This window comes from Pelobates fuscus, chromosome 4, assembly GCF_036172605.1.
Source record: "Pelobates fuscus isolate aPelFus1 chromosome 4, aPelFus1.pri, whole genome shotgun sequence".
Lineage (NCBI taxonomy): Eukaryota > Metazoa > Chordata > Amphibia > Anura > Pelobatidae > Pelobates > Pelobates fuscus.
In genome coordinates this window covers 307595565-307607978 of record NC_086320.1, presented here as the reverse complement: position 1 = coordinate 307607978, position 12414 = coordinate 307595565, and positions in this window count along the sequence as shown.

The window sequence follows — 12414 nt, the reverse complement described above, 5'->3', positions numbered from 1 at the left end:
TAAAAATGTGAAGCCTAATTGCTATCCACTTACCATTATTCTTTGTTTGGTGTAAGATATTAATGTCATCTAGACATTTAGATGTCTAATATTAAAGGACCACTCTAGGCACCCAGACCACTTCAGCTTAATGAGGTGGTCTGGGTGCCAGGTCCCTCTAGGATTAACCCTTTTTTTTTTATAAACATAGCAGTTTCAGAGAAACTGCTATGTTTATACTGAGGGTTAATCCAGCCTCCAAAATCTCTAGTGGCTGTCTCACTGACAGCCGCTAGAGGCGCTTGCGTGCTTCTCACTGTGAAAATCACAGTGAGAGCACGCAAGCGTCCATAGGAAAGCATTGTAAATGCTTTCCTATGCGACCGGCTGAATGCGAGCGCGGCTCCTGCCGCGCATGCGCATTCAGCCAATGACGTCGCAAGGAAGAAGGAGAGGAGGAGGAAAGCTCCCCGCCCGGCGCTGGAGAAAGAGGTAAGTTTAACCCCTTCCTCCCCCCAGAGCCCGGCGGGAGTGGGTCCCTGAGGGTGGGGGCAAATGAGTATGTTTTCCTGGCACTAGAGTGGTCCTTTAAACATTAGGGTTTATTGTTATATAGTGTTTGAACACTGTCCTACTCTTGAGGGCCAACATACCCGATATACCCCTTCACTCACTCCTGTTCTTCGTTTTTGCTTGTTACTATGTAAAACCTTAAGTGCATTTGTTGTCATCATGCTGTGTGTGTGCTGAATGTGAAGAATCTGAAGTTGAAATTACTGCTCTAGCGGTTGTCTGTCTGACAGACATTAGAGATGTGCTTTTGTCTGTGTTTTACAAACAAAAGGATCAACTTGTATGGAACAAAACCTCTACTTTGAGATTTAGTTAAGTGCTTGTAAAACGGATGAAATCTAAATGCATGTAAACGCATTTCACACATTACTCCATAAATAGCCTAAAAATGGAATACATTAATCATACACTTTATATTTAAAACAGAAGTATTTGAGTGGGATGCTAACTAGGTACCTCCAGATGAAAAAAAAAACAAAAAAAAACACAAAGCAACATGCTTTCCATGGTACATTGTAATGCTAAGATCACTGCAGAAGTGCAACAACTAAATAATACCTAGAGTAAATTATTTCTTAGGCTTCGGCATCCCACGGCAGTCGTGTACCTAGGGTATGGCAGGCATGGCACATGCCCTAGGTGCCAATGGAAGGAGGTGCCATATCGTTGCCAGTTGGAGCTCCTGCTCTGTTCGGCAATCCTCAAGCCGGCAGGGATATCAAAAGGGGAGACTGTATTTTAACAACAGCTCAACATACACTAAGCCCCCCGTACATTATCATATCCTCAGTAACGCTATGTTCAGTAGATACGCCTCTGTCCCATGGGCAATTAATTGTATATGAAAAGTATTACTGATCCCATTGAAATACTGTGACAGAGAATTGTTTTTATATCTATAGTAGTGAAGTTTGGATTAGCCGTATTAGTCCAGTAGACAAGATGCCAAAATACCAGAGTATTGCAGTATGCAATGATACCTTTTTTTTTATTGTACTAACATAATATTTCAAAGACAAGATTTCGAGAGTTTTTCTCTCTAGGAAAACTCTCGAAATCTTGTCTTTGAAATATTGTTAGTCCAATAAAAAATGATGATATTGTATCGCAAGAAGCGAGAGATAAGATGGCTGCGGAAATCCTACCAGAAGAGGTAGACCGGGCCATATCTGAGCTAAAAGGAAACATGGCCCCCGGACCGGACGGTTTTGACGGGACATACTACAAGACCTTTAGGGAGGAACTCACACCTCACCTGACAGCGGTATTCAATAGATTTAGAAAGGGAGGTACACCGAACCAAGATATGTCCCTAGCCACCATTATCTTATTACCTAAACCAGATAAAGACCCGCTACTCCCCGAAAGCTATAGGCCCATATCCCTCATAAACCAGGATATGAAAATCCTAGCCAAAATACAAGCGGATAGGCTCAACCCATATCTTGCAGAACTAATAGACGCAGACCAAGTAGGCTTTATACCCGGCAGGCAGCTATTTGAGAACACCCGCAGAAACATTGACCTCATATGTAAACAGGCAGCCACCAACACCCCAACGTTGTTATTCTCGCTCGATGCAGAAAAAGCTTTCGACAGAGTTCAATGGCCTTATCTGTTTACACTTCTATCCCACCTAGGTTTCCCCGAACAATCAACAACACTAATAAAAGCCATGTACACCAATGTACAGGCACAGGTAAAAATTACAGAAGCCCAGCTCCGACAATTCCAATTTCACAATGGAACACGACAGGGGTGCCCCCTGTCCCCTTTGTTGTTTGTGCTCTCGCTCAAACCTTTGCTTCAGGCTCTGAGGAAACATCCAGACATAAAGGGCGTTAGGGTGGGAGGGAGAGAGTTCCTGGTATCGGCCTATGCGGATGACGTGCTCCTGACGCTCACTGACCCCACGAGATCTTTGGGGCCCTCCAAGATGTCCTACGGGACTACGGACAAATTTCTGGCTACAAAGCCAACATGTCAAAATCCAGCGCCCTTCTGATACACATCCCTGGGGGAGAGGTAACCACAATACGGACAACACACAATATCTGCGTTGTACACCAGTCACTAAAATATCTAAGGATACGCCTGACGGCAAATCCAGCACAGTTATATAGCCACAACTACACACCGATGTTCAAAACGCTAACTAAGGAACTAGAGACCTGGACAGACAGGCCTATCTCGTGGATAGGACGTATCCACGCGGTAAAAATGAATATACTACCTAGGATCCTATTCCTATTCCCATACACATTTCGAGGACGCAACTACAGCCCTTGCAACGGGAACAGGGGCCTTCATATTGCAAAACAAACGCCATAGGATCTCAAGACACATACTACACAGGCCGAAAACTAGAGGTGGACTAGGTCTACCTAATTTATATTTCTACTATGTAGCGAGTCAATTAGCACAGGTAGCAATGTGGCACTCTCCTCCAGGGGAAAGGAAATGGGAAGATGTAGAAGCCCTTATGGTGGGCGCAGACCTGCCACAACTGCTCATATGGGTACCCAGAACATCTAGACCCGTGATCAGAGTCACATGCCCGACCATCCTTAATTCCTTAAGAACGTGGGACTCCACGGCTCATAAAAATGGCCTTGCGTCGGCCCCCTCTCCCCTTATGCCATACCTACGCAATAGGGAATTCATACCAGGCATGACAGCTAGAGATTTCTGGAATCTGGAGAGAATAGGCCTACAACGCATCTGTCAGTTATACCAGGGCATGGAAATCATTCCATTTGACACATTAAAACAGAGGGGCCACCTTACACCAGCCGACTTCTTTCGTTACATACAAGTCAAAGAGTATGCCAAACAGCCACACATACAAGCAGCAGCACAAAAATCAATGACGTTTTTTGAACGCATATGCCTACAGGAAAACATGCCCAAGGGCCTGATAACACTACTATATGCCCACTTATGCTCGTAAACCAAGGAATGGGGAGGCCTCACATACACGGCTCAATGGGAAAGAGACCTCGGGGAGGAAATAGAGTAGATAGAATGGCAAGAAATATGGGAAGCTAATAACACCTCCTCCGTATGCGTCACGTTACAAGAGCAATCAGTAAAAACAATGCTCCGATGGTATACCACTCCCGTTAAACTATACCACATGAGGAAGACCCCCACGGACTTGTGCTGGAGGGGCTGCGGCATGAAAGGAACCTTCATACATATGTGGTGGGGATGCACAAAGATTAGCAGATTTTGGTCACAAATCAGGGACTTACTGAGACAAGTTTTCTCCAGGGCCCCAGATCTAGACCCATGGCTGTATCTACTAAGCAGATCTATAGATGGGTGGACCCGGAGCGAGCAAAAACTTATACATAAAATTACCCTAGCAGCAAGGAGGGCAGTGGCGTCAGACTGGCTTAAACAGAATACTCCCTCGATAACAGGGGTAATCACTAGAATTAAAGGCCCTGATGGTTCTGGGGGCTTAAGGTTTTCGTCGCTTGGGTTCTCTGCGATATGGGGGTATTCACCCCCGGCGAGGACCGGGATATCCCCCGCCGGTCCATAGGGGGGGGTGGTAGGGCTGCTATGTTTTCTCACTGGTGAGCGTGTCCCGGGCCGTGGGATCGGCCGCTTCCCCCGGACCACTGGTCCCGCTCTGGCATAGGCCGCATGGCCGGTTTCCGCCTTTCTTCGGCGCTCCAGTGCCGGGTTGGCATTGTTTTAAAGCTTATTTTGTCCCGTGCCCTTTGCTGGTCACCGTGTGTCGTTAGCGCTTTTCGGATCGCTCAGTATCTCCGCTCTTTGGTCTGATGTAGCAGGAGCTCTGAGATTATGCGGCCGGCCATCTTGGCTATCAGGCCCCGCCTTCTCTGTGACTGATATTAACGTTAAAGGGTCAGCATGCCTAAGATTTTGTTTTGAAAGCTGAATTCGCTGCTTGCTATATTTGTCCTATGGCTTTCAAAAATGAATTGAAATCCTAGACATATGGGCCATTTTCACAATCAGGACTAATAGGTGAAACACTAGTTGTGTAGAAGGTATTGAGCAAACCTTTGAAAAAGAAAGTTACAATTTTTACCCCAAAATTTATTATTTTGTTCATAACACTGCTAACTTAAATTATGGTGGAAAAAAACACTTAGCAAAAATACCAAAAAGGCCTCTGCCTTGTAATGAAAGAATTGGGGTAAAGTCTGGGTCAAGAAGGGCTTAAAGAGATATAATGGAGTTTAATTATTGAGAGCTTTGTAAGTTAGATTCAGCAGCTTGAACTGAATACTAAACGGTTCCAGATACCAGCATAAACACTGATAAAGAAATGAGGTGTGAGTGGTGTTGAGTCAGGAAGATAAATCTGATGGCAGCACTCATTACAGATTGAAGTAGGGCAATGCGTGTATTTGGAAGGCAAATTAGGAGTAAGTTACAACAGTTAGAATAAGAAATGATGAATAAGTGCCTTAGTTATGTCTTGCATTAGATAAATGTGAGCAATGTTTGTAAACCATGAATGAAATTGTTATGGTGCAAGGAGAAGCTGGGTTGCTCTGTCGCCAATCAGGAAGCCTTGGACCAGGTGCTGCTAATAGGTTGAGGCTGTCAATAGCTCTTTATTAAGAAAATGGAGTGACAAAGGAGTGTTTTTCTGAGAGCGGCACTCTCTTTTTCACAGTGGGGAGCGACTGATAGAGTATGAGCTCATAATCTCAGTTTATGAGTGGCACTTGGTTCTAGGCTTCCTAGAAGCCTCAGACATGGAGTAAAAATTCGAGAACAGAGCAATCGGACACCAGCTTAAAGACTTTGGGATTAAAACATTCGCCCAGGACCTGCTCACACCATAACAACTTAATTCCTTTGAACGTTACATTATTTAAAGAAAGACTGAATGGAGGAAGAAGAGGTGAGGTCTGAATAAATAGTAACTAAAAGGCAGCGAGCTAGAAGTGATTGGGTAAAGGATGTTCCCTTGACCAGCAGGGAGATAACTGGAGGTGGCATATTTAAAAATAAAAAAAATATTTTTTTAGAAAATTAAGTTTAAAAAAAATCTAGTTAGAAACAGGAGAGCGCGCCTCCCTAAACCTGGCAAACCTCCTACATCATGCCAGAACTCTACACTGATGCTAAAATGTTTGCAAAACTACAAGCTAACCAATTGAAATTGATATTACCAGACTTCACCACGATGATCAGGTGGGATTTGTGAGGGGTAGGCAAGGATTGGACAATACCCGTAAGGTCCTAAATCTTATCCATAGCACACAGAAGATGCAGATCGGGAGTCTCTTTGTGTCTTTGGACGCGGAGAAGGCCCTTGATCGATTGAACTGGACATTTCTGGAATGAGTGCTCTACTAAATTTCCTAAACAATTTATAGACGGAGTAGCAGTGCTCTATAGTCACCCATCCGCTAAGGTCCTGTGTGCCGGGTTCCTATCTAAAACTATTACAATCACTAATGGCTCCCGACAGGGGTGCCCCCTCTACCCACTTTACGTACTTGCGCTAGAAAACACTAACAAATTTCTCATTGATTGCCCCAATGCAGTCTCTCGCCTTGCAATCCCAACTTTAACCACAGATGGAAAATGGAATTACACACATCTTATAACTATACTAGGAAGGGCAACTTAAAATATTCCCAGACTTACAACAGCAATATGACCTATCACCGGCACTTATCTTCAACTTAAATCATTTCTAAATACTAATCAGCCCACACCCCTAGTACAAGAGGACAATAATTACATTTCAGCGTTTGAGAGGGCCTGTATGAAAGACAAACCCTTAACCCCTTAAGGACCAAACTTCTGGAATAAAAGGGGATCATTACATGTCACACATGTCATGTGTCCTTAAGGGGTTAAATAAACCTCTATCCATGTGTTACTCTGTATTACTAACAAGGCGTAAGCAACCACCTGAATCATAAAATAGCATGGGGTAGAGATCTGGGATATGAGATTAACGCGAAACAGTGGAATAATATGGTAACAATACACAAGGGCTTAATGTCTTGCGCACAATACTTAGAACTCCAAAGAAAGATCCTATATCGCTAGTACTTAGTGCCAGATAGGATACAAAAGATATGGCCAAACTCCTCTAGCACATGCTGGAGAAGTGAACAGGAAAGAGGAACAATGTTCCACGCATGGTGGACATGTCACCTCATCAGGCCGTTTTGGACCAAGGTAGCAAAACTTGTATCAGATTTGCTGCCAATCCCATTCACCACATCTCCAGAGACGTGTTTGTTATTTTTATTGCCCAAGAGGTTACGCAGAGCACATCTGACACTCATGTACCACACACTTATTTCCGCTAACCTACTTATTGCAAAACACTGGAAATCCAAAAAAATGCCAAAACTAAACCACTTTATCAATATTATCATCATTTCGAATTGGACCTACGAATCCATGTACCAACACCAATTTGTAATCAAACCGGCTTTAGCGGATGCAAAAGAGGTGTGGACTCATTTCACCGAGGACAGGTTACATAACCGATTGAAAGAGAAAAAAAAAGTAATCAATTCCATTGAAGTAAAATTCCCTCCAATTGACACTCCACCTGGAAATTGACACTCCACCTGGAAATGGAAACTTTACTTGGAAGTAGCCACAGATCTGCAGCACGATCATCTCACAGGATGTGAGGACTTGGGCTAAGTTGCCATCGGCGGGATGCATCCCGAGAGCCTGCCCCCTCTCCATCTCTTACTCGGGTCCTCTGGATGACGCTAAACTATCTCTTCACTACTCTATCAACACCATATCTATGCTCTCTCTTTCTTCCTCGTTCTCTCTTCTTCTTCTTTATACTATTATTTACGAATAATTGCAACTGGTTCCAAGCGAAGTAATTGTAAGTTTATCGCAATCTATGTACAACTCGATACTATGTCACAACGATGTGATTTCTGAATAGTATGTGCTGATATGTCTTGTTGTGTGTCATTATTATTATTATTGCCATTTATATAGCGCCAACAGATTCCGTAGCGCTTTACAATATTATAAGAGAGGGGATTTAGCTATAAATAGGACAATTACAAGAAACTTACAGGAACGAGAGGTTGAAGAGGACCCTGATCAAACGAGCTTACAGTCTTTAGGAGCTGGGGTGTAAAACACAATAGGACAGGGAATAGCAATCAAAATAGGTGGGAGTGAAGCAGAGCTGGAGGAGAGAGTAGAGTGCTGCCCTTTATGAGAGAGCAAGAGACAGGTATGGGAGATAGAGGTTACTCTGGGAGGCCATAAGCTTTCCTAAAAAGATGGGTTTTAAGGCACTTCATAAACGATTGAAGACTGTCAGGGTACCTGTGGTCTCTACCTCCGAAAGAGGTAGAGACTTAGCTGTTCCTCCATCCAGACGGTCTGATGGCTCCCTTCCCCGCGGTCTATCCGGTCATGCTAGGCCGGCCGCGAGGGAGTGACTGCCTTTTACAGCATCTAGGCAGGAAGTAGTCATCAGGACACTCCCCCGGAACAACCTGTCAGTCAATTGCTGCAGGACCAATCAGGACGCCTTGGAGGCGTGGTTACTCCTCTGAACAGGGTATTTAACAGAGCTTCTTTCATTAGCTCATTGCCCTGTCGTGGTTCTAGCTTGTTCTAGTCACTCAGTGCTTGTGTATTCTATTATCCCTTTTGGTTTTGACCCGGCTTGTTTACCTTACTCTGCTTATCTCTGTTACCCTTGATTCGGCTTGTCTCTCGCTTACCTGTCTTCTGTTACCCTCGACCTCGGCTTGTCTTTGACCATTCTATACTGTACTACTTACGTTAGTCCGGCCATTCTAAGGTCCGGTATACGTATCTGGCTACTGTTTGTACTCTGCGTGTTGGATCCCTGTCCCGATCCTGACATTACGACAGGGCCAATGGATCCTGCAAGTACAAACAGTCAGCTGGCTGCTCCTGATCCTAGGTTTGAAGCCATGGATCACAGAATGGATCAGATGGCGCTTGCGCTACAGGCTCTATTAGCTTGTGCCAATAACCCACCAGAGGAGATACGTAATACCCCTGTTTCTCCTGTCTGTTCAGGTCTAGAGGTAGCCACAGTGGGTGCTTCTTCTCGCATTACCCCCCCAGTACGCTATGGTGGGGCTCCTGAGAAGTGTCGTGGTTTTTTAAACCAAATTAGTATCCACTTTGAATTGCAACCTCGCTCTTATCCTACAGATAGGGCAAAAGTAGGATTTATTATCACCCTACTCATTGAGAAAGCTCTGAGATGGGCCAACCCACTATGGGAGAACGATAACCCATTAGTTTATAACTATAACGCATTTGTAGCTGCTTTTAGAAGAACATTTGACCCTCCAGGTAGAAAGGTTAATGCAGCCAGATTACTGTTGCGCCTGAGACAGGAGAACCGAACACTGGTGGATTATGCACTAGAGTTCAGGTCTCTGGCGGCAGAAATCAAGTGGAATGAGCAGGCGTATATGGATGTATTTTTGAATGGCCTATCTGATGTAATCCTTGATGAGGTTGCTACCAGAGAACTCCCTGAGAATTTAGAGGATTTAATTTCGTTCATCTCTCGTATAGATGAACGTCTAAGAGAGAGACAGAACACTTGAGAGAGGAACCAGAGACCTTCTTTTAGGTTAGCTCCCGCTTTTCCAAGTCCTGACTCCACGATATCTTTGCTTACTGAACCTATGCAGATAGGGTATACCCGCCTCTCTGAGGAGGAAAGACAGCACAGGAGAAGAGAGGGTTTGTGTATGTATTGTGGAGCCAAGGGTCATTTACTCTCGAACTGTTCTAACCGCCCGGGAAACGCTCGCACCTAAGTCTCTCTAGAGGACAGGCCTTGGGTGTTTCTATTTTGTCCTCTACTCCTAATTATAAAGATCACAGGCTTCTGCTACCAGTTTCCTTAACTTGGGGGAAGGAAGTAGTAAGGGCTATGGCATTGATAGATTCCGGTGCTGCTGAGAATTTTATCGACCAAGCCTTTGCTAGTAAGAACAATTTTCCATCCCAGCTAAGGGAGACACCTTTGGCCGTTGAGGCCATAGATGGTAGACCACTACTAGACCCTGTTATCTTTCGTGAGACCATACCCATTGATTTAAATGTTGGTATCCTACACGTGGAGAATTTATCTCTTCTGCTCATTTCGTCTCCTTCCGTTCCCATAGTTCTGGGGTACCCATGGTTGAAAAAACATAACCCTATTATCGATTGGGAGTTAGGAGAGATACTCTCGTGGGGCCAGGGCTGCCAGGATCGGTGTTTGTGCAAGGTTTCTCCATTAGCTAATATTAACATACCGGAGAATCCTACTCAGTCCACAGAAAGACAAATACCAGACCTTTACCTAGACTTAAGGGCAGTGTTTGACAAGAAGAATGCCGATTCTTTGCCTCCACACAGGTCATTTGACTGTAAGATTAAGCTTCTACCCGGCACTATGCCTCCGAGGGGCCATGTATATCCTTTGTCTGTTCAGGAAAACTCGGTTCTAGAGGAGTATATTCGGGAGAATTTAGAAAAGGGATTCATCAGGAGGTCTTCTTCTCCGGCCGGGGCTGGGTTCTTTTTCATTAAGAAGAAGGATGGCACGCTGAGACCTTGTATCGATTACCGAGGCTTGAATAAAATAACTGTCAGAAATGCCTATCCTATCCCACTGATTACCGAGTTATTTGATCGTCTTAAGGGCTCCAAAATCTTCACCAAGTTAGATCTCAGAGGGGCTTACAATTTGGTGAGAATCCAGCAAGGTCACGAGTGGATGACGGCATTCAATACCCGGTATGGCCATTACGAATACACTGTTATGCCATTTGGACTATGCAATGCTCCTGCAGTATTTCAAGATTTGATTAATGAGGTACTTAGGGAGTTTCAGCATGATTGTGTTATTGTTTACCTGGACGACATACTAATACACTCTAAGGAGATTGAGACTCACCATAGACAGGTCAGAAAGGTATTACACAAGCTGCTGCAACATGGTCTATATTGCAAATTGGAAAAGTGCAGTTTTGATCAGTCTCAGGTAGACTTTCTTGGATACGTGATTTCTGGGGAGGGTTTTAAAATGGATCCTGTAAAACTCCAATCTATTTTAGACTGGCCCTTGCCCAAAGGACTCAAGGCTATCCAAAGGTTTATTGTTTTTTCCAACTACTATAGGCGCTTCATTAAAGGATACTCCTCTATCATTGCGCCTATTACCAATATGACCAAACAAGGGGCTGATACTAAGTTCTGGTCTAAGGAAGCTCTTGGTGCTTTCAAGACTCTCAAGGAACTTTTTGCCTCGGCTCCCATTCTAGTCCATCCTGATACGACTCTGCCTTTCTTGCTCGAGGTCGATGCCTCTGAGACAGCAGTTGGGGCTGTTCTGTCTCAAAGGTTAGGGGTGGATAAACCGTTACACCCTTGTGGTTTTTTCTCTAAGAAATTTTCTGGGCCTGAGAGCAGATATGACATCGGGGAAAGGGAACTGTTAGCAGTCATTAAAGCCTTAAAGGAGTGGAGACATTTGTTGGAGGGGACCCTACACCCTATTACGATTTTGACGGACCACAAAAACTTGTCCTATATTGGGGAGGCTAAGCGCTTATCCTCTAGACAAGCTCGTTGGTCCTTATTCCTGACTCACTTCAATTATGTACTGACTTACAGACCTGGTTCTAAAAACTCTAAAGCCGATGCATTATCTCGCCAATATGAACCTTCTACTGTACCTGAACCAGTTCTTTCTTCTATAGTTCCGAGATGCAATATCATTGCTAATACGAATCTCAGGATTCATTCTCCATTACTGGCCGAGATCATTAAGTTGCAACATCTAGCACCTAAACAGACTCCTGCGGGCCGTCATTTCGTTCCTCCTGATCTTCAACTGGAACTTTTACAGTGTTTACATAATAGCAAGATGGCGGGACATCCTGGTATTCGCAAAACTTACGCGTTGATCTCTAAGGACTTCTGGTGGCCTGCTTTACGGAGGGATATTGAGGAGTTCATCGCTGCATGTGAAGTTTATACTAAAACCAAACAACCCCATACGCTTCCATGTGGATTCCTGCACCCCTTGGAGGTTCCAGAAAAACCATGGTCCTGTTTGGCCATGGACTTTATTGTCGATCTACCTATCTCTAAAAGACAGACTGTTATCCTCACCGTGGTTGACAGGTTTACTAAGATGGCACACTTCATTCCCCTGCCTAAACTCCCGTCTTCTCCCGAATTGGCAGAGATATTCGCTAAGGAGATTTTTCGCCTACATGGGATACCCTCTCAAATTGTATCGGACAGAGGCTCCCAATTTGTTTCCCGCTTTTGGAGGTCCTTCGGCTCTCAACTTGGTATTAAATTAAACTTTTCTTCTGCCTATCATCCTCAGTCTAACGGAGCTGCTGAACGTACCAACCAGAAAATTGAACAATATTTACGATGCTTTGTTTCTGAACACCAGGATGATTGGGTCGGTTTGATTCCTTGGGCGGAGTTTGCACACAACAATCTCGTTTGCGATTCTACTCATTCAAGCCCCTTCTTCATGAATTATGGTTTTCATCCGTCTATTCTTCCTTCGGATTCCCCTTCCCAGGGGGTGCCGTCGGTTGATGTTCATGTTGCCAATTTGAGGAAGTTGTGGGATCAAACTCGACAAATCCTTGTGCACAACTCTATGTTGGTCAAGAAACACGCTGATAAACGTAGAAGGGCGGCTCCGGTCTTTGTTCCAGGTGATAGGGTATGGCTGAGCACGAGGAACATCCGTTTAAAAGTGCCCTCCATGAAGTTCGCTCCTCGTTATATTGGACCCTACAGGGTGCTGACCCGTATCAATCCAGTTGCGTATCATTTAGCTCTTCCTAATACCTT